We start from the raw sequence: 24419 nt of genomic DNA on the forward strand, positions 1-24419 counted from the left end.
GGAATGATTAGTTTCTCAGCATCTCAACATGTTGTCAATTACAGCAATGGATTCCCAACATCACAAAAGCTGACAGCGCTGGGCATACTTGTCAGATGTGTATATTCCAGCTACTAGGTGGCTTCGGGGTTGTTAAGGCATCTGAGAATTAAGGGTCTTCAGAGATCCTACCTCTCCCCCATCCTAAAATAAATAAATATACCTGCCCAAGCAATTTGGAATTACAATAAGGATCCTCAAGGTCTTTTGTGGAAACTGAGCTCGCATACAAACTAATGATCACTAGAAGGGGAGCCGTATGCAACATGGACGCATTGATTTCTCTGACAGCTTCTCATCAGTTGTGTTAGAGTTTCTTTTTTTTTTTTTTTTTACCCCTCTCTCACAGGCTTCCCTTTCTTTCTATACTTTCACACCCACACACTCATACATATGAACACATACAGTGACCAGTCCAGAGCTTTTTCACACACTGAAGTTTGATCATAAGTTTTTAAAAAGATGAATAAATGAATAAAGAAATAAATAAACAAAGTAAGTCAATATTCACAATTTTACATTATTTTGTGCCAAGACATCCGCTATATGCATAGTAAGATACTTTTAGCAATGTTAATGGTGGTTGGTGAATGATATTGATTATTTGGTATAGTGGGACTGGTCAAGGGGTGGAAAATATTTGGAAGCAAGCAAACAGTTTAGTCAAGTTGACATGCTGCAAGCGGGAAAAATGCAAGGAACAAATTATGATAGCTCTAGACACCTGGGTCAGAATATTTCCAAAACAGTAGGTCTTGTGAGCATTCCCAGTATGCAGTGGATGGTCCATGCCAAAAGTCTTCTACATAAGCACAACTAATAAACAGGTGACCAGGTCATGGGAGGCAAAAGCTGTTTAATGGGAATGAGGAGAAAAGGCTAGCACCTCTGTAGTACAAATTGCTGACAAAAAATGTAAGACTGGCTATGACGGTAAGGCATCACAACACACGAAACATCATAGCTTGTAGGGTATGGGGCAGTGTAGCCAGACTGGTCAAGGTGCCCATGCTACATGTTGTTGTGGTTCTTTCGGCTGTTCACGTCAAGGGCTCGCCACCCTGGACCATCCGGTCTGTACACAAGCTTGGCACAGGTTTTACGCTGGATACCCTTCCTGATGCAAGCCTCCCATTTTATCCAGGCTTGGGACCGGCACTGCATCCAGTGGCTGGGGTTCGGGAACTGGCTTAGATGCAATTCATAATTTGCTGTATTTGTAGTAATAAGAAAGATGTGTGACCGGTTTATAATTGTTTTTTTTTCTTACAACAAACAAAAAACACCCTTTTTTATTAAAAATGCATATTCTTTTCTCCTCCTCAGTAGCATAATGTGGTACAGAAATTAATATGTGATTGCTTAAAGAAATGGAGAAGCATGGTGGTGTAGTGATTCACACATGTGGCCCTGACACCTCCGGGGTCAAGAGTTGGATTCCTGCCTCGGGTCTGTGTGTGTGTGTGTGGTGTTTGCATGTTGCAGGTTTCCCCATGCTTAGTGTATTTCCTTTGGTTTCCTCCCACAGGCCAAAGAGATGCAGATTAGTTTAATTGGCCTTCTCAAATTGCCTGATGTGTGTGCTTGTTGTTGTGTGTGTGTGTGTGTGTGTGTGTGTGTGTGTGTGTGCACTGTGATGGATGGGCACCAGTCCAGGGTGTACCCCATCTCGTGGCCAAAGTCTCCTGGGATAGGCTCCATTTACTCCATTTTAATATGTCCATAGTGTTACTATCTTGCAGTGTCACTTTTGATTTTTTTTGTGCCAGTACGTGTGTTTAACTGTAATGATTGCAATTATTTCAGTATCTAAGGGAAAATGTTGAATTAAATAAGTGATGTGTGCATCATGGCAATTCTTTTTATATTCTTATAGAGGAAATAATGCACAGTTGCTCTTTCTTGTGTAAATCACTGGCCAACTGATCCTATGTTTTGTGCATGCCAGCTTTGCCAGGCCAATTGACGCTGAGCAGTATTTATGCGTTTAGCAGAGAGATGTCCACTTGGAGGAACTTGTTTCATAAAAACCCATCAAAGAGGTCTCATCAGTGACCAGCACTTCAACGACACAGTAATACAATTACAAGTATTATTTTCTCAAACACATGCGCTGATTGATGTCAATAGGTGATGCTGGATTTCGAGGATTGCAAGTCCTCTCACAGTGATTTGAAAAATGGATTGATGTTTCTCCAGCTTTTAATTATTGTAGATTCCCCATCTATTTTGAGTGGATTCACATGGGATCTGGCACAGTGGAAAAAAAATAGGCAGTCCGAAGCCTTTTAAATTATCCAAAATGAATGGAGGTATTCAATCTACTCTCAGATGTTGAAATTAGGTTTGCGACACTCGCTGCGTGTGCCATCAAATTTCTCATTTTGAGCTCAAGTCTGTGTTCCGCAGAGCCATATATTTGGACGGATGGAACTTTGCCGAGCCGTGGTTCTTCTGGGATCTGCGAATTTTCACAGTTTGATGAGAAATGTTCCACTCCATCACATCTATAGATTATTTTCTGCCTGTAAATTTCAGACTTTTATTAATCAAATCATTGCTGTGCACTCTCTCACTCCTTCTCTATCTCTCCATCTCTCTCTCTCTCTCGCTAGCTTTAGATTAAGTCAGTCGAAGAGATTCACATTATAAATAGGTTTTTTATTCTTCGTCAGGTCAGAAGACAAAATCAAACATGTTTACAAAAGGTCAAGCATAACCACTCTTCGCATTTGTTATAAAAAACAAAATCGTATAATATAAATGCAGATTAATTTCCTTGTTCTAATTGTTTGCATGGTAATCATCTACAGATGAACATTTATACTCCTAGATTACTCCTACTCAAGGTATTAATAATACGGACCTCAACTAATTATGATCATATATATATATATTGATTTGGTGATGTTTTATTGTAAGGAGACATTTATATTTATTGAACATTTTCCACCACTGAAAAACTTTTAGGACAGACTTTTCCCATTCATTCATTCATTCATTCATTCATTGCAGCATGAAAACCTGAAATTATTTTATTTTTTTTTTAGCACAAATGATAATCAGAACTGTGTAATTATGTTTATTAAATAACATTTAAAAATACATGTTTTCATTCAGGAATAAATAAAAACAAATAAATCACTTTTGATGCCGCCATGCCACCATGTTGAATATTATAAAAGCGGACATTGAAACTTAATATTTCAGTCTTGCATATTAATTTATCTAAATTTACTTTAGGTTTCTATATTTATCAAGGTTATCATTGAAATTTGCTGCAGCAACGCTCTATAGCATCTGCTAGCTCAGCTTACATTTGGGATTATTTTTAACACCTCATTTTGAACAGATACATGGACTGATTTTCTTTCACCAAGTTTGGTCCTTTGGGTGCAAATCTTATGGGGCAGCATTTCAGTTTTTCAGCAACTACGTACCATAACAGTTTCTATGATGATTAAAATAGAAGTTGTACATAATCTGATTGTATCCTTTTGCAAGCCGTTTGCACACAAGAGACTTAAGTGATTTTTTTTCCTGCTCATTTCCTTAGAAAGTGTTATTTGGATGCTTGCATACATGCTCTCAAAAAATATATATATAAAAATATTTTATTCAACTTACCAGTTGATAGATTGATAGTTAACATTAAGGTTTTGTGGTAGCGATGGGACGGTTGCCAGAGAGCCACTGTTGGGACCTTTAGTGAGGACCTTAACCCTGAAGATTTCAGCTCTGTGCTTGGATTCAGCATCAAATGTAAGTCACTTTGTTTAAAAGTGCCTATAAAATGTAAAACATCCTTGGCAAAATCATGCAATTTTCACAGGAAATGGTCAATGTGGTGCCAGAATCATCCTTTTTTTCTTTGGGAAACTAGACTAGGGTCATACTATTGTATTACTGTATCATCAGTAGAAGATGTGGAAAAGTAATGACAGCATAGAAAAACAAGAGCGAAAAACAACTACCAGCAAGTACTTTAGTGTGAGGAAGCCAAGCTTGTGCTAGTGCCCTTTTATACCCGTCATTCTTGGCAAGAGAACAGGAGAGCTGAAGAGCTTGGGCCAAGCCAAGTTTATTCACTGTGCACGACTCTCAGCCAGTCTGTGACATTTTAGTAATGCAAAACGCCTGAACCATGGACAGAAACAGTCGAAGAATGCCACGGCCCTATATACATGCAGCAGTTGTAGGTGAAAACCCTACTCCATGCGTCAAGACGATTCCCGAGAACAATACCATCTGCGATTACATGGGTCAGCTCTCTTCTCTGGTCATTGAGAAGCAGGCCTGCTTTAATGTGCTGGAAATTTCACTTGCTCTATCTGAGGTCAACAGACTTTCTTTTCAAAGAGGTAGGACGAATGATTGGAGGAGGCTTACAGCCTCATGGCACCGTGCCTGGCATGCTTAACGGGATCAGAGGACAGCTGGCAGGCCCACGCTGCCTTCCCATGGAGCGGCACATTGAGTCCGGCCAACAGCATGTAAATCACCCGACGCTCCACACAATCCCTCTTTGTCTGGAAGAGAGAACTAAAGAAGCAGAGAGGACTTAACTGAGCACATACATGCCTGACTAAACGTGAATGTCAAGATACAAGATGGCTTGATTAGTCATGATGCGTCTTCTGTAGGTGAATTAAGGGATGGGCAGAATTCTTAGAGGTTGATTTGTTCATCAAGCTAAACCTAGCCTGTAAATTTTAACTCATAACAGATTCCTCTTCAGAGAGTGAGCTTAAGCTGGCTCAGAGATTTACAATGCATGATCTTAGTATAATAAAAGTTTAGTCTGAGGATGAAAGATGGGAAGAACATGACGATACTGAAAGGTCAGACAATGTTGTGGGTGCTTTTTAACTTCGTTTAACTTTTTTAGATTTGTATATTAGCAATTGGTATATTTGGGCTCGGTGGTGTGTTGGCTGAGGATGACTATGTGCATCTCATGTCCTTTGTTTGTCAACTGCTGATGCAAGATAATCTTTTATACCATGTTTGAGGGTCTTACACTCATGAACTGGCACATCAACTACAAATAAGTCAGGCAAGATTATGAAAATCAGAATGTACCCTTTTATATTTATTATAGACTTTGGTAAAACTCAGAAAGATGGATTGGGTTCATTTTTAAACGTTTACAATACTATTTTTGCTAATTATTGAAAATTCTAATATGATTTTGGTTATTTCAAACTATCCATAGGGTCATTTGCTATATAAGAAGCCCTATTTAAACACCCAGCCACAATAATAATACTAATAATACTAATAATAATAATAATAATAATAAATCAAATCAAATGTGCTGCTCAGCCCAAGATCCTTCATATTGATGTGTGTTATTATTATCTTCCACATGAGCCAACAAACCCTTTTTATTCTGTTTGTATCTTTAAATTGGACTTTGTGTTTCTGTGCTGGTGGGGAATAAAATAAGACAAAATAAAAAAACATAAAGGCCTGTAGCTTGCCTGAAGGAATCTGTTTAATGAAATCATTAAAAGTAATAAACAAAATTACTTATGAGAGCAAAATATTATTTTCTCAAGGTAAATTGCTCCACAATAATAAACCCATAACTGCCTTCTTTTCTAAGGTGCCTTATAAGCTAACCCGACAGAGGATAATTTAATTGGCTGAAATTCAATAAAACATATTGCAACATATTATTACATGATAATGCAGGAATCATTGCAGATTAATTTAGCACTAAGCAAAATTAGCTTCATGAACTGGACTACTGGACTATAAATGCCTACTTTTAAATATCAAACACAATTCCATTAAAGTAATATTTTACCGTCTAGTGATAATATCATTTGTTGCTTATTGCTGCAGTGGACGTTGAAGAAGCAGATAAAGTGGGATTGGTAGGTGGGGGAGAGTGGATTTAAATGAAGGATTGTTTTCTTCCGTTTTATTGACTGTCCTTATGTTATATTAACTTGCATAACATTTTATTCTTGGATATTAAATTTCTTTGTGTTTTAGAAGAAAGTTTTGAAGATTTCTCGTTCTCTTTACAACAGGTTTAAGCAAATCCTGAGACCTAACTGATCAGATATATTGCTTATAGTATCTTTTATTTATGTGCAAGTGATGAGCTCTTGTAGGCTATATAACAATAATAACTATCATTTCAATCCCTATACACTCACAACCAGCGTGCGCTCTAATTCTCATGTACAAAGGTAACTCTAGAAGCAGACATTGTATTAATTAATAAAAATAAAAATTGCCTTCAATTGAAATTTAACATGATCTTAACTGATGTCCATGGAGTTCTCAATGCTCAAAAGGGGAAAAGTTTTTCCACACAGTTGAGTCATAGTAAACCAGCCTCCTCTTCACAGTCTGTACCATAACACCAGCAAACAGATTCGCTGCCCTGCTACTAAGATATATTTAAAATGATGTAAAATCCTCTCTTGTTTATGCATACATTTATTTTTATATTGCAGACATATTTGCTCTTTGATCTGAAAACTGAAAGTTGCAAAAGCATTCGTGTTGGCTTTTATTTATTTGTTTGTACATTTCCCCTTACAAGTCATTATTAAAAAATTACATTGGGAAAACATGTAAAGCATGAAAAATAATGTAAAGTAGGGAACCACATTCCATAGAGCTATAATGCAACTCCATTACAAGGAAATAAAAATAACCAGCATGCCCCTGGGCCTAAAGCTTTGATAATTTTTTTTTCTCAGCTCAGTTGTGTTTTTTTTCCTTCTTCCTTTCTGTTCTCTGTATAAACTATTATGATATCCTGATACATTTTAACAAAGCAAACCCAAATTGTACAACCAATGAATCTGTTAGTTTTGTATGCAGATTTGAACCTGGGCTCTACAATGGTGTAATGTAACCACCCCACCCCGACAAAAAACACACAAACAAACAAATAAAACTGATTGCAAGGAGGTTAATAAACATGGTAATGAGTTTGTTTCTAAAAACACATTTTTATTTTTATTACAAAAACAAGTTGTGTTCATTTTGCCAAGGTATTTTGTAATAATCATTTAGCAAACTATTTGTGAAAAAAAGTCTTTACTGTTATATCTCCATATGTCATCGTGTTTCACTTCACTTCCAGGAAAAATATTTACTTAAGTGTATATTTTTTTAAAGTTAATCCAGAATTTCATGCTAATATAAATAAAAATCAGGTAGTATAGATTGTAGTTTGTACTTGAAAAATAAATGTACAAAGTATGATAAAGATGTCTAAATTAATCATGTTTAAGCTGTTTTTATAAACTTTTGCTCATTTCTAAACTTAAATAATGAAATGTTTTACTTTATTAAAAAATGGGGCAACAATAAAATCTATATTATTTCTATATTGTTAACCTTATTTGAATGATTTGATGGACACAATGCTGTGTTTTTACATGTAAGGCATTGTGTTAATCTTTATACTTACTGATACAATATTTGCACAAATATATTATTTTAAATCTTTACATTTCTGTAATATATATATATATATACATAGTATATACACTATATATGTAAATATATATTACAGAAATCTTTACATGTATATATGTAAAGTATTATATACTTTACATATATACATTAAAGTATTATATACTTTATATATTATATTATATTATATATAAAGTATATATGTAAATTATACATGTATATCTTTACATGTATAATGTGTGACACTTGAATATATATATATATATATATACACACATTCAAGTGTCACACATTTAAGACTACAGTGTACAGTGTGCTCACTAGAAGGTCCACACCTTAAAAAAAAGGAAAGGAAAGATATAGGCCTACTTTTAATAATTTTACTGCAATATAGTACCGATTGTAGGTCATGTTCCATGAAACAAGGCAGAGAAATATGTTCATCCTTTAAAAAAAAAAAAAAAAAAGGGCATTTGCACAGGAATTCACTGCACACCCCATTACAGCCCATCTGGAGGCCCTGCCTGTCCATCGTCACGGTGAGCCGGGTCTCAAAGATATCTAATTATTTACCAGAGGTCAAGAAACAAGTGCCCTCAACAAATCCAAGAACAGGGCCCTTTCCTATTAATCTCCATTCTGTGGATGATAGATATGTGATGGGGAAAGGGCCACTCGTGCCCATTCCTGATTTACAGAGGCGCATCAATCTTGTCACCCACTCTCCAAACAATAACTGTCAGGGTGGGAGGGAGAGCGAAGAGGAAGAGGGGGATGTCGCAGGCCGACTACTGTATATGTGAACTGATCTGTAATGTTGCCTCTCCTAATTTCTCCATGATGGAATTGTAGGGGACATATTTTCACCAGCACTATCCATCTCACCGGAGTCAGAGAGAGCCTGGGCTTTTGCTGACAGAAATGGGCCGAAAAGAGAGGAGGGGGTGGGAGTGAACCAAATTGGCCACGTTTAGCCCCAGTCTGCTTCCACTCATCAGTCCAGTGAAGAAATAAAACGAGGGAAGTGCCACAGTAATGACACATTTGTTCACAGTATCGACTCTGGCAACACAGTGCGTCGAGATATTTGATGCATTTATCATTGCTCATGGGGAAACGGAAAGCAGGAAAACTTCAGCCGTTGTGTGTTTGTGTCTACAGACTTCTGAATAGGATGGCACTTATTTTATCAGGACAGCAAAGCATGAGTTTTAATAGATCATAACACATACCCATGAAACCCCTGTACATAATGGAGGACATACAAATATATTTCCTTCCTCCTGTATGTTGAAAGAGAAGGAGATGAATTGCCTTTGTGCGGCTGGAACATTTATTCGTGTGAAGTCATAAAATAGTTCAATCCGGTCTTTATGTTTCTAGAAGGCCTTACTTTGAAGGCCACTGACAGGCATTTCCACCTCATATTTTCTATTGCGCATTTTGCTTTTGCCCAGGGTTATTCAGACTTAACGCCGGTTGCCAGGCGTGATGAATAAGCAGCAGGAAGGAGCTGCGACTCCCCGAAAAACAGGCTTCATCTCTCACTCCATTATTTTGAGGTGACCTTACTGTATTTGGAAAATATAGTGCAAGTCTGCAGATTCGCTCAGTAGTACCAAATAAATAGTAAATAGTCTACACTACGTATGATACTGCACCGTTTAGGAAAATGGAGTTACTGAGTGAATCTGCAGTGTGACTTTACAAGGTTATTTTAATGCAATTCCATGATTTTCAAATCTCTGTTGGAGAAAAATAAGATGAAATAAGACTCTCAGCAACAAATTCATCCACAAGTGATCTCCCATTCCATTCCCGGCGAGTCCAGGACCCAGTTTTCTCTAAGGAGAACTGCTTCAAATAGGGGTGTATAAAACCACATCTGTGGCAGTTCCATCATCTCTTAATTTTTTTCTCCTTAATCCAGCCATTTTTTTATGACTTTTTAAAGCTTTCTCTTGGCTTCATTGAACGATATTATAAATTACTAGGTGATTTGAAGATGCTCTTAAAGTGCCTTAATAATTGAACAGATCTAGTTAGTTTTCTGTTAAAATATTTAAATTAAAGGTATATATTCCAAATTATATGTTTACTACTTAATATGGGGGAAAAAATAGTTTTTTGGTTTATTGTTACTTTGTAAAATATATGCCAACACCTTTAAGGTTATATTTTGTCCAAATTGGGCTCTACTGTCTCCACCAACATCAATAGAAGGCTCTAAAGGTTGCTTTCTAAATAAATAAGAAGCTGGATTTGAGCTCCATCTCCCTTGTTTTCAGAGATATTGATAGTCAGCTGAATTAATGTGGCCTATAAGAAAACACAGCAAATCCCTGCAAAGCCTGGAACTGCCCTCCCTCTTAGACACTTGACATTTGTTTTTCATCATGAACTTAAAGGTCACTATCTGCTGCAGTGCCAGCCATCTTGTTTTGGCTCACATTTGCATGAATTTTATTACCTCATACTCGCTGGCAACTCCAATTGTTTGACTTGAAGTGAAGCTTTTTATATTGCCGTCACTGCACACATTCAGATACACTGTTCTTTATAAAAAAAAAAAAAATTAAAAGTAAAAAGATAAAAAAAAGACATTTTAAGTTTCGGGATTTTTTTAAAATTATCACTTGATCATAAGTTTCTATAGCACTTAAAAAGCCATTTAATGACTATTTGAAAAAAAGATTTATTATTTTATTTATTATTCTAAGTCACTGGTCTATATAAATTTTTTATAGTACAATAAATGAAAATATTTCAATTTCATTCCAATATCTTATGCAAGCAGGCATATTAATAAAACCACCAGGCTACTATTATGTAGTTCCCCATACACCTCCAAAACGGCTCTGACCTGTCAAAGCAGATCCTTTAAATCTTGCGAGATAAGGCCTTTGTGGATCAGACGTTTTTTTTCCAGCACAATCCTAGGAACAGGGCTTTTCAACCCCAGTCCTAGAGGGCCAGTGTCCAGCACAGTTTGTGGTTCACCAACACCTAAACGCACCCAATGAACCTGGTAATTACCAGGTTAGTTGAATCAGCTGTGCTTAAGCAGAAAGAGCACTGAAGTTTTTGGACACTGGCCCTCCAGATTCCAGAACCTGAGTTTAAGAGTTCTGTGATGGATAGGTGATTGGATTGAGATCTGAGAAATTTGGAGGACAAGTCAACACTTTAAACTCTGTAAACTATGTTCCTCAAGTCATTCCTGGATGATTTTTGCAGTGTGTCATGGCAGTACAAGACTGGCATTAATCAATACTATAGCTATGAAGTGGCATGTGTACTTGGTCTGCAACAATGTTTTAGGTAGGTGGTATGTGCCAAAGTAACATCCTCAAGAATGCCAGAACTAAAAGTTCCTAACCAAGACCTTGCTGGTTTGCTCTTTTTTTTTTACACTTATACTAGTGAAAAAAGTGGTTAATGTCATCACGTCACCTTCCTCCATTTCTTCGATGTCTAAAGTAGTTCTGATTATCATTTGCCCAACATAAGTGCTTATTGTAGGGGACAGGGGTCAGTATGGGCACTCCAGTCTGCCTCTACACTGTGTTTATGCTTCTCTCATAGGCAGCATTAATGTTTTCAGCAATTGTGCTACAGTAGCTCTTCTGTGGGATTGGATATACTAGTGGTCCTTCCTTGGATCAGTTTTAGTAGGTACTAACCACTGCATACTGGGAACACCCCACAACACATTTTGAAAATGCTCTAACTATCATCTAGCCATCAGAATTTGTCAAGGTTCTTTATGATTGTCCATTTTTCCTGATTGTTAAGAAATAATGTTATTCTCTTCACCTATCACTGATTTAAAGTTATGGCTGACCAATGTATTTCTTGTTCAGATTTAAATACACAACACATTATAATTGGAATCTAAAGCACTTTTAAAATCAAAAGCAGACCAAATCATCTGCACCTTGAGCTGCAAATGTGAGTAATTTCCCATGACCCCCTGCAGCCATATTCATTAACCTACCTTGTGAGTAGGCCAGTCAGATATGCATTCCTCTCATTAATATGTGTGACTGTCTTAATGAGGCTTAGCAGACCTCCACACCCCTCGTTTGAATGGCTATGCATGCATGCAAGCTTCAGGGAATGTATGTACCCAGGAAATAATGCGTCTCCTGTCAGCTACAAATCAATCAATGCCTGCTCTTACATTCAAGGTGGCTAATGACCTACTTGTAACTTAAAAAAAAAAAGTTACTAGACTAAAAATAATTAGAGAAGTACAGAAGACTGGAGAAATTTTGATTAGATGTTTTATCTTAACTATACAACATATTTTTAGAAAAATGCACAGTTAAAGTAGACATATCCATAATCAGAATTCAAAACCACCAGTAGCCAAACCAAAAACCTTAATGGTCTTGAGCAAGACCATTAAGTCTCAACTTCTAAGATGAGTAATGAAATAAAATGTCACTCTGGATAAGGGTAAATGCCATAAATATAAATGTAAATTATAATATTGGGAGCAAACATTAGGTCATTTCTGAGTATGTACACCTAAGAAATTTGGGAATGGCAATTAACCTAATCTGTATGTCTTTGGACTGTGGGAGGAAACCCACCAAGCAAGGAGAGGGGGCGGGTGTTGGGGGTAGGGGGTAAAGGTGAGGGCCTTCAAACTCCATGTACACGGACCCCGAGGCGGGAATCTATTCCTTGACTCTGGAGGTACAAGGCAACAGTGCTAACCTTTATGCCACCGTACCACCACATTCACACAAAACAGCTTGAGCTAAATGACATTGTGATGCTTCTTCTTATGCCAACCAACTGTCCACTTTTGAGTCAATTTTGCCAAGACCTTAAAATATCAAAGCACATGCACTTACTTTTGGCATCATTTTATTGTAGCAGTCATTTAATATTGTCTTAGGTACGTTTTAATTCCCACAAATTTTAGCCATAATATTCTTTATTTTTATCAGTATGACCTTATGTGTATTAGATGTATATCGGTGCTTCATGTGGTTAAAAATAAATAAAAATATTATATTATGGAGACAAAGACATCATGAAAACATGTCTTAAACTTTTAGATGTAACCACAACACTGCTTAAAAGTTTGGATTCTGTGCTTTAGCTAAATAACTATCAACTTAGTTTACAAAAGTTAGCTTAATGGTTTCAGGTTTGCCACCTCATAAAAAAGGGCTGAGCATATTTAAATTTAACATACACTGCACATTCCTGGTACTAAATGTTATCTACTAGCTTAATAGTTAGCTAAATATGCTAGGTTACTCATGTGGAATTTGAAATGGGTGAATGAAAATACATTTTATTTAAAAGAGACCAGACAAAACTTCCAAAGAACTTTAAAAGCAACGGCTTTACCATTCAACAGGTAAAATAAACCTGCATAAAGCTTAGCAGCTTAAATAGTGTAGCAGACAATTAGGAGTAGGTGAAGCCAATCAACAGAGCATGTGATGCAAGTTAACAAAATATGGTTGGCCATATGGGCCACAACTTGATTAGCTATAACAATAACATAATATTCACTATCATCAAACTTATTTATTTTAAGACATTTAATATATGGGACCAATCAAATTAGACAACCATGTGGCAGCAATGCATTGCATAAAATTATGCATATATTGTCCAGCAGATTCAGGTAATGTTTACAACAGTCATTAAAATGAAGCATTCATGCACATAAGAAAATGCATCAGTAATTTGTTAAAAATGAAGTAATAAAGAAAAAGATCATACAGGAAGTGACAACTCAAGTGACAATGGAAGATGTCTAGACTGGTTCAAGTTCAAAGTCTACAGGAACCACATAAGATTTCACTACTATCAGCCAAAAACATAAAAGTTGTGTGGCAGTGGCTTAAAGGCTAAGTCTCTGGGTTATATTTTGAAAAGTTCAATCCTTGCCCCAGCACTGTCGAACTGCCACTGTTTGATCTTTGTTCAAGTTGGGATATGTAAAAAAAGTATTTTTTGAGTTGTAAAACATTATTGTGTTAAAGAATGGAACAACAGAGCCCGATCTGATAATTCTTGATTTCTTCTGAAGCACACATGGCATGGTGAAAATTTGGCATGAACGACATGAATCCATAGGCCTTGTGTCAATAGTCCAGGCTGGTGGAGGTGGTGTGAGGAATGTTTCTCTGGCACAATTTGGATCCGTTAACACCCATCAATTATCACTTGAATACAGCCTATTTGAGTATTGCTGTTACCATGCTCATGCATCCATACCCACAAGTTGCACAAGGCTTTCTTCCAAAATGATAATGTCACAATGTCACAACAAAAGTCATCTTAAACTGCATTTATGAACATGACAATAAATTCCATTGATCTTTAGTGGTCTTACAGTCACTGGATCTGAATCCAGTATCACACATTTTTGGTGTTGTGAAATGGGATATTTTTTTAGCTATAATGTGTACCTGAAAAATCTACAGGAATTGCATGGTGCTGTCATGTCAACATGGACCAGAAACAAGAAATGTTTTCAAAGATCTTGTGGAATTCATGGTGTCAAGACATTTGGGGAACAAATGGAGACCCCACACAGTATCACAGTATGTTCACTGATTTCATTTATCTCTAAACTGATTGGTTGGGAAGATTTGATTCATTTTCTATAGCAGCAGTTCTAACAGTAAAAAGTTTATATCAATCTGCTAGTTGCGATACATAATTTCTGAAATCAGTGTTTGTAATGTAGCATATTGGATGAAAAAAATGGCTTGTTTTTGCTTTCATTTGAAATTGAGCTTGACCCCCTTAAGACTCGGTCTTGACTTATCCTTGGCTAGTCCTGTATTGTTATTTGACAAAAGCAGTCTTGACTACAGTACAGCTCTAGATTTACAAGGATTAGATTTGAGTACACCTGATCTATAGGACTGCTTTGCTGTCTGTTAGATATGACATGAGAGCTGTAACTGTGAATGCCTTTTTAAAGTACAGTTCATGTTTGTTGTGCATTTAAATTTTAATGGACAACTTTGCATGGCCTTTATACGGTGAAATAGCTATTGTGTGAATTCCACATTGCACTATATTATTTTAGAATGTATGTGGAGGCTTAGAGAGTTTGGTATAATAGCCAAAGAGAGGATGCACAAGTGAAATGACCACCTGCATTGATTTGCTCTCAGTGGAGGTGGCATATCATAAATAATTCAAGGACAATACTGTAAATGATAGCAGCTAACACCTCTGAGGTCAGACAGGTAGGAAAGAAATGAGGTGGGCTGATGCCGAGAAGTCACAGCCTGTCAGTACTCCAATCCCACAGTGATTTTATTATTAATTCCCACTTGCGGCAGCATACTGTGCTGTGGCCAAGCTAACATAGAAACTATTTATACAGGTTAAAGAGATCAATTAGATTGTGAACCTCCACGCATTATAGTAGTCTTCTTCACCTAGTTACCCATATATTTATCAGTGCATGGTGGCCTGATGAGACAGAGAAAAATCACCCACTGTAGTTTATTGGAAGACATGAGGGAAAATGTTACGCTCACAAACCTTGTTCTAAAAGAAAGTTTTTTCTGCCATTTTATACATTTTTTGCCATTATACAACAGTTACTTCTGACCGAGAAACCTAATTTGGTCTTAGAGGCATTCCATGAGCAGTGATATAGAGCATAACAGCACTGGGATGTTTAAGAATAGGTGTCATTCCACATCAAAGGTGTTCTAACAATTGTAAAATAAATAAATAAATAAATAAATAGGAAAAAAGGTCTGTATGGTCCTCAGTTCTGGAAAGAGGGAAGAGAAGCTGCCTGACAAATATTACATTCAAAACCAGTCACAGAAGCACTTTCAGCAAGAAAACACATCTGATAACTTTGTCATATTAAATAACACATTGTTTTCTCAGTACTTCTTTCTAAGGTCCAAATTGCCTTTAAACTGTCTGTGTTGCTTTGTTTATGGCAAACACAAGCTACAAAGCTAACTAGCTTTTAGCACAAGGCTGATTCCCAAATCTCTGTCTAACCCCTGATCAAGGTCACTTCTTGGTATGTGGACTGTACACCCTAAATAGCACACTAGGATTCCATTTGACGCCATTTGTGATCCAACATTGAAAACCTGGAAGTTATATGACATTCTAAAGAGGTACTGGTGGAAGCAGATAAAGTAAATCTGGTAGGTTTCTCAGGGCTCTCCACTAACTACATGCTTTATTCTGATCTTATTTTAGCTATTTTGTATTGGCAAGAATTTAAAATTGCTTTAAGACCTGTTCAATAAAATAAAATGTCTGTCACTAACTGTTAGTTGCCAGCTCAACATTAGTTCCCCCAGTCATGGAAGGCTTTGTGTTGGCAGAGCAACATAACTAATTAAATAAACAAACTAATCATAAATTTGTTGGTAATAAATTCTGCTTTTGGAACTGATGTAGAGAAACAATATCACACTCGAGGTTGTGCTGAATATCACCATGTCCGTGATATCTTCAGCACTTGGCTGCACCTCAACGCCTGTGAGTGGAGTCAATTAGGTAAACTAGTCAAACAAGCAATGATAAGCGGGCCCAAGCACAGTTCGCCATCACCACCCAGGCACACCAGAAAGACAGCGGGCACAGTGGGCACATGCATTTAAAGGAGATATCCCAATACCATTATGACATAATATTAGGAAGAATTTCATGTTTAGACCTCCAAAAATCCAATGTAACTGAATATGATGACCCACAGAAAGTTATTAACCAATTTCTAGGCATTCGTTTAAGGCATCCACATGGCTGACCTGTTTAAGATATTAAAAATCCCACAAAAACTTTGCATTCACCATGGCATTAGATCACATAAGCCCAGTTTGGTGGCCATCTGGGTGCATTTTGCATATGACACAAAATAACTGTCTTCCTGTTGAGTAGAGCCCATGACATGCAATGTGAAAGTTGTTTGGCTCAATGAGCTCTAAGTGTGTACCGGGTTTTGCATGCATACATGCAAGTGTGTATGAGCCATGCATCAAAATCTCGTGTGACTCTAAAGCATCCTAATGGCAGCAGATTCTAACCTGTCTGCCAATTTTAATGAGTTTTTGATCATGTAAAGACCCCCAAAAAGCCCAAAATGGTGGAAAACAGTGGGGCCCTTCATAAATACCCTAAATAAAACATAGAAGGATGTAATGTGTTGCCCGATACAATCTGAGTTGATCTTATCACTTAACTTAGCCAACATTTACATATTTCATTTATTAATGAATAAGACATTGTATTTTCTAATTATTTATACTTGAAATAAATAATAATAACAAATTCTAGTTAACACTAAAATTGCAGTTATAAATAGGTGTTCCTGTAGCCACTTGTTTTTTTCTTTCTTTCAAAGTTAAAAAAGTTATTTTAGTCATGTAAACGAGAAACAACAAAGCAACTCCTCTGTCTTATGACAGAAAGCCACAAAATTCATTAGGTCATATAAATTGAACAGTCTGAGGTCACTTGACATCTCACTATGTAATTCACCAGAGTTTTATTATCCCAAAGCATATTAGATGAGCAGATTACATAATGTGCTGTACAATGAATATTTGATTGGACAAATCCCATATTAACATTATTTAATGAGATCAAATCTCTATTACTAATATTTAATTATGTGATGTTGGACCACTTTGCAGTGAGTTTTTTATTCTAAAGCAAGAAGGTGATGGTGGTAGTGTTCTATGACCACACAAATTAGTACTTCCAGCTTTTAATTCACTATGAACCACTGGTCAATGTTAAAGTATCTCTCTCTTTTGAGTCAGACAAAATGCACAAAGCATGCAGTGCTTTGCATACGTATTCCCTTCCTGAACTTTTCCATTTTGTAGTGTTACAACATAGAACTAAAATGCACTAAATTGAGATCATATGGTCTTTATGGTTTGTAGACACCTGATCATCACTTATTTGGGCCTTTCCTCAAATGTTGCCGTAACTGCTTAAGCATAAAATTGGTATTTTGTAGCATTACAGATTTCTTTCATTAGAACTATGGGCTGACAAAAAAAACTTTTTTTTTTAGACATAAAGGTATGGCATCCTCAGATGGGTGTGGTAAACATCAAGTTTCTTAAACAGAGCCCTGAGGCTATTGTTATAGTAAAAAAGGGACCAAATCTTCAATTATATGCTCAAAAAGCACAATGTGCAAAGGGTCAAAAGCATAATGGTAAATGTCAGGGGTTCACATACTTTTTGACATTTGTCATAAATCTACATGCATTTGTGAAACTGTTGTATAAAAGCAATATCACACTTGTTGTGCTGAATATCAACACAATTGTGATTTCTTCCGAACTTAGCTGTAACCTTTTGCCTATGGCCCCATCATTAATGTTCTTGTGGATAAAGGAACATAAATCCCTATTTAAATGTTTCAATGTCTTAAGAGCCTTTCCAAAAAAGTGGAAGCTAGCTTAACAGTAAGAGGGATGAAATCGTGAATAATATACTAAATAAAGGCAATGCAAAGGCTCAAAACCATGATTGTGTTTGTCAGGTGTCCACATACTTTTGGACATATGTCATAAATCTACCAAAAATAATCCATAATGATCAACTGGTGAGAAAAGGCTATAGAAATTGCAAAATAAATAAATAATAAAAAGAAAACGTTATATTTTGCACAAATTGTTTAAATATGCACCATACTGGAACCAAAGGAGTCTTAAATGAGTGCACCTGCCTGCAATTAAAGTGTCACATGATCACAATACAAGTACACCTGTTCTTGGGAGGGAAGTTTGTTTGAGTCATGCAGCCTTGTCAAGACAAAAGAGAAACAGTTGGTTTTTTGGTTAGAAAAAAATGACCTTTTTATGACAATCATTAATCTGTTATTGTTTAAATATGGAAATAAGTTGGATAAAGTTTCATATTTCACTGCTCACCCCATTGTTACATTATCGCTAATGGAATACTCCTTGTTCCCCTACTGCTGCCTGCATAAGATTTCACTTATGATAACACTGATGCTTGCTTGGAAAGCCAAAAATCGCCTGGCTTCCACCAATTGGAAGACATGCCCATCAAGCCTCGCTTTGTAACTGATTTCCTTTAAGAAACAAGCACAGCCCAATTATTCTTCAAAACAAAGACTACATTCACATTAACAGCCTGAAGAGACTCAAATTTGATTATCCCAAAGTTATACATATCTGATTTATTTTGTTTTCTAGAGCTGAACTCACAAATCTGATGTTTTTTAGATTGGATCTGAGTTACTGTCTAGATTGAAATCGTGTAGCATTATAAAACCACCCTATAAGCAGGGCTTTAGCTGCATAGATTTAAAAGGCTATAACCTGTTTGTAATACTGTAGGTATTGTATAACTTGTGCAGGTAGTCAAGATGCCTACCTGCACAACTTCCTGCAATATCTTTTTAACTGACAATATTTTAAAGAATACAGCTTAACTTAGCTTACAGCTTAGGGGTTAGCACTGTTGCCTTGCATCTCCAGGGTCCGGGTTTCCACCCTGGAGTTGTGTAATGGAGTTTGCATGTTCTCCCTGTGCTTGGTGGGTTTCCTCTGGGTACTCCGGTTTCTTCCATCAGTCCAAAGACATGCAGATAGGCTAATTTGCCTTCCCAAATTGCTAGTTGTATAAATGAGCATGTGTGTGTGCCCTGCGATGGATTAGCACTCCATCCAGGGTATACCCCGCTTCATCCCCTAAGTCTCCTGGGTTAGGCTCCAGGCCCCAGGAACCCTGTATACACGATAAAGTGGTATAGACGACGAATAAGTGAGGGATTTAGCATGTTAGCTTGCTATTGCCTAAGATAACTTCTCTTTTTTTTAAGGATATGTAACTTTTAAATATGTAATTTTCACAATATACTATAAGTAAAAAAAATAATGCATAATTTCCATAGACTTTGTAAACAACAACAACAACAACAAGCTAGCATTATCTTCTTCCAACACACTCCACATAACAAGCTACTCCAAAGCTAAGCAATGAGTCAAAAGTAATGGACACTAATGGCCAGCTTGCAAGCAAAGAAACATCAGCTGCCCAATGATAAACAGCAGGAATGGATGTAAAGAGATTAATAAAAGTTATTCGGAAGTTTATGGATTTATACGGTCCCAAAGACCCCAATTATAGACACAATGTCGAAGAAGAGAGAGCTTGGGGGCCAATAACAAGTCTTTGACTAGGCCTCTACATCGTTCTGCTAAGAAATATGCCTCAATGCCCACACCACACCTTCCCTATGTAGTTGGCACTGTACAAATTGTAGATCATGTACTACTGTACAACGTGTACCATGGTGGATGGCATCAAAAATATAAAGCATTAGCATAGATCTATTTTACAAGGAGTTTATACACATCCCAGAACAATACTAACTAGCTTACATAGGATTTAAAAGTAGTTCTTGGATGTATGGATATTATATATGTCTAGCTATAAAAATTTAATTATTGATATAAAGGTCTTACGTTTATCATAACATCAAGTTTAAATATTTTTAAGTAGACAATTTTGTCTAAACATCCAGGGAAAAAATACTTTTAAATAAACAAATACTTACTAAGATAATTTAATTGGATTATTTCTGCAACAATTAATATGTCATCTAGCAACAATTTCTATAAAGTCGGGAGGGCTGAAGTTGTATAAATGAGCATGTGTGTGTTCATAATGCTAAAGGTGCTATCCGCTCTTACCGCTGGCGTGACCTCAAAGACGACCCTGATTGGCTGTAAAACCATAATTAATGTAAGAGCAGAAAGTACCTCTCACCCCTCCCCCCTGAGAGAGCTCGGCCAATCAGCTTTCTCCAGGCCTCCATGGGGCAAGCATCTTACCACTGCGCCACTTGGAGGCTGTTGTAAGCGGTCTCGTGCCAGATTACGTTACAGTATCTAGTGCCCTCAAAGTCGGCCTGGTTCTACGTGTCACTGAACAGAGACCGTGTATACACAGAATATGCAGAAGACACAGAAATTATGGTAATGCAACTCCAGTACAAAGCACCCAAATCCTGATCAAACAAAAAGTAAAGCATGACACAGCAGTACAAGGAACAGTAGACAAGACTATGAAAACTGAACCTTTAAAGTTGTATGCACTGATCTTTACTTTAATGTGAAATGCCTGTTATGCGCTAAAATGCAAAAAATGTTTATCTACTTTGAAATAAAATACTAATAAGCTACTTGCTCAATGTAAACAAACACCTGCACTAATATATATTAATTATAAAAACTAAACTGAATATTTACACATGGATTAGTTAATATTTTCACCGCTGAAATAACGGCGCTGAAGTAATATACAATAAGTGAATTGTAAGGCCTTTTTAATTAAAAAAATATATATTTTTGTCCAGTCAACTTTTTCTCATCTGGGAATCACTATCCGATTACGAACAGTAAATGTGTATTTGTTGTGTATACTAAGTGTGTGTGTATATATATGTGTGTATATATATATATATATATATATATATATATATATATATAATATAAGTGTGAGTCTATACTCATATTTCACATCATTAAATTGCCTTTCATGTGCACTTTTTCTTTTTTCTTTCTTTTTTTCCTCCAAAATGACCTATCAATATATTCCATCAAACAAGCTCAACCCATGACATCATCAGCCACTGGACTGCCAAGAAAGGCATATTGAAATGACCAGCCTATCACTCCATGATGGTTCTGACATCAAACTTCAGAAATAAAATGGTCTCTAAATTTCCCAATGTTCTCTCCCTGACCCTAGAACTCACCTGAATAAATCAGTCTTTCCTGCTCAGCAGAGCCCAGGACCCTGAGGAGTCAGAAAGCGAGAGAGTGAAAGCAAGAGGAAAAAGAGGAATGGAAGAAAAGCAGTGTAATAAACTCTGTCTCATTCAAGCTGGGTTAGCATGATCAGCAATCATTTGGGTGAAAAGATTTCATTTAAACCATTGATAAAGGGTTTTTCACTAATAAAGAATTATTCATTAAACTATTCTTAATGCAACAACAATTCATTTTACAAACACAGACGAAAATAATAATTGGCGAATTATTATTGTAAACTCATTTTCCGAACTGTACTTTTTAATTGCGCAGGAATTTTAATGGGTGCATAGCGCGAGGCCTCCCAGCTGTTAATATCAACATGTCGAGTTCACTAATGGCAACAAATTTCGCTTCACTCATCTCTCCATGCCCACAGCACTGATCTCCATACTAACTAGCAGAATGCATTATAACGCTCATAAATCCGGCACGCCGTGTGCACGAGCATATTCCCACGCAGAGAAAAAGAGAGAGAGAGAGGGAGAGAGGAAAGGGAGGGCAAGGGAAAGCAGGAGGCTCTGGCAAGCCCTGGCGTGTCAAAGCTGGGCGAGAGAAGCACACTGCCTCCCCCACTAAGATCTTTTTTGAAGTCCACCCGGATCCCAGTGCCATCTGGACGGGCTATGTGTGTCTGGCCCAGATCGGAATGCTGCCAGCAGTCCCCGATAGCACAATATGGCCCTTTCTTTAATGAACTACTAACTGTCCGCTTTTTAAATCGAAGTGACATTTTAGCCCTTTATCAGTGACATTTCCAAAAGCCGACACATCATCCATTAATTTGCATTCCTTTTCTTGTACAAGTTCCTCCCATTGCATGAAGGGATGTTTTTTAAATCTGTTATAATCCTTTTCTTGTTTCCTCAGTGTGCACATGTATTTGTAATTAGTTATTTTTTGATAATAAATATTACGATGTCAGTGCATTTTCTTTTTAATCTCTATGGCTATAAAAAAAAAAACTGTTAAACTTTAATAAATATGGCCAGTCATTGAAGAGACACACTAAAACACAGCATAGCAATGATGTATAGAAGCTTTAAATACCCTGCTGAATTACAGCCCAAGCTCTCAGAAGCTGTTTCATTCCTCCTTTCTCTCTGACTTTCCATCCATTTTTTTTTTTTTCCGAGTAGTGCAAACAGTCAGGGAGCACATTGGCAGGTAACGGCGGTGAACTAATGCTGCATTTAAAATGTGTGGACTTTACATATTTGAATTTCATTTACAGGCTAATGCCAGGGCAAACACACTGCAGGTAATGGCAGAACTAGATGGAGTGTAGAGGCCTGCGGTGGCAGGAGCAAATGCAGCCTTCCTCACTCTCGACATTTCAATTACTCACAGGTAACATGATACAGGAAGGTTATTACCCAAGCACAGATTTTAAAATTAAAATTGGAGGAACGAAATAATAATTTAAGACAAGTATCTATAAGTAAAATAAGAGATGGCAAATGGCTTGTTTTTTTCCAGTGTACATTTGAATACCAATCTCATATTGTTTTCTTTAAAAACTGTGCATTCAATCCAATTGCGCTTATATAATAATATTAATAACAAGCATACATATGCTTTCATATAATAAATCATTAGGCATATTTATGCCATAGAGATATGAAAAGTGTTCCACACTACAGTCGGCATGACTGTAATTTGGCCAAAAGTGAGTTGGTGCTAGTATTCATACAGTACAACCACATGATTGCTAGCACTAATAGATTTCCCTGTTCGATTAAAAAAAAGAGAGAGTAACTGACACTTCAGACAAATTTTGATCAAGGTTTGATTTTCTGGTTGGGGAACTAACCCCAGTCACTAAGGGGTTGCATAAGTCAGTGCACCCCTATTCTCAAAGATGAATAAATCAGAGATAGTTACATCAAAAAGGGGCACATAGTAAAAGCCATAGAATTTGGCAAAAAGGTATTAGATCATGAACAAGCTTTGCTCAGTTTATAGCATGGCTAGCTACCTCACATTAATTTGTATATTTCTGTATATGCTGCTACCAGGGGAAAAATGGCTTCCATTCATGCATTTCATCAGACAAGCTTTCCTATTTTGAAAGTCAAAAGATATATTCATGAAATCCATGTCTACATGAATACATATTGTTTACCATGTGCACTAATGGCGTCTGCAACACCGACGCTGTGTTTTGCTAAATATAAACGCTCATGCAATGCATCATTCTTTGCCACAATTCTAACCTTTTTTACGGATCCGATAGCTGATATGTTTTTCTTTGAAATTTAGCCCACCAAAAAAGAAAAACTAACTAATATTGAGTACGTGTATTGGTGCTATCTCTAATAAATCAATATAAAATATGTATTACATAAGTAAGAAAAGTATGTCTAATGACCGAGAGAGATTGATGTACAATCTAAAAAAGACATGTTTATAGAAAGTGGTTCTTCAAAAATTAGGGAGAAGAAAAACACACCAACACAGCTATACAGCAATTCGATATAAGGTGAGGCTGCTATCGAAGCAACCTGGTTTTTAATAACGCCTCAGCAGCGCCACAGGCTGATTACCTCCATGCCATGCCACACTGACAGTTATTTTTACCTATTATTATTATTATTATTATTATTATTATAGAATTTGTGTATTGTAAATCTTTTTTTATTATTATTGTAATTAGGAAATACTCTAATATTTTACGAGACTGGATTTTTTTCCTTCCATGAGCTATAAGCTGTAATCAAAATCATCTAAATGAAAAAAAAAAAAAGTTTGTGTAATGAATCTAATTTTTTTTTTAGGTAAATTCTAAGAAAGAAAAGATTATTATTATTATTACTATTTTACAATATTCTATTTTTTTAGGATGTCCTGTGTGTGTGTGTATGTACAGTATATATATGTATATGTATATATATATATATATGTATGTGTATATATATATATGTATGTGTATATATATATATATATATATATATATATATATATATATATATATATATTGGGGAATATTCTATAGTGTACTACCCTGCATTATTTTCCTGGGTGTCCCCTGCTGACTGCCTCTAATTACTCTGCTGACTCATCTATGGACACTCTGTCCAGCTTTAAGCACATGGGGGACAA

The sequence above is a fragment of the Clarias gariepinus genome, chromosome 14, assembly GCF_024256425.1.
Source record: "Clarias gariepinus isolate MV-2021 ecotype Netherlands chromosome 14, CGAR_prim_01v2, whole genome shotgun sequence".
NCBI classification, from domain to species: domain Eukaryota; kingdom Metazoa; phylum Chordata; class Actinopteri; order Siluriformes; family Clariidae; genus Clarias; species Clarias gariepinus.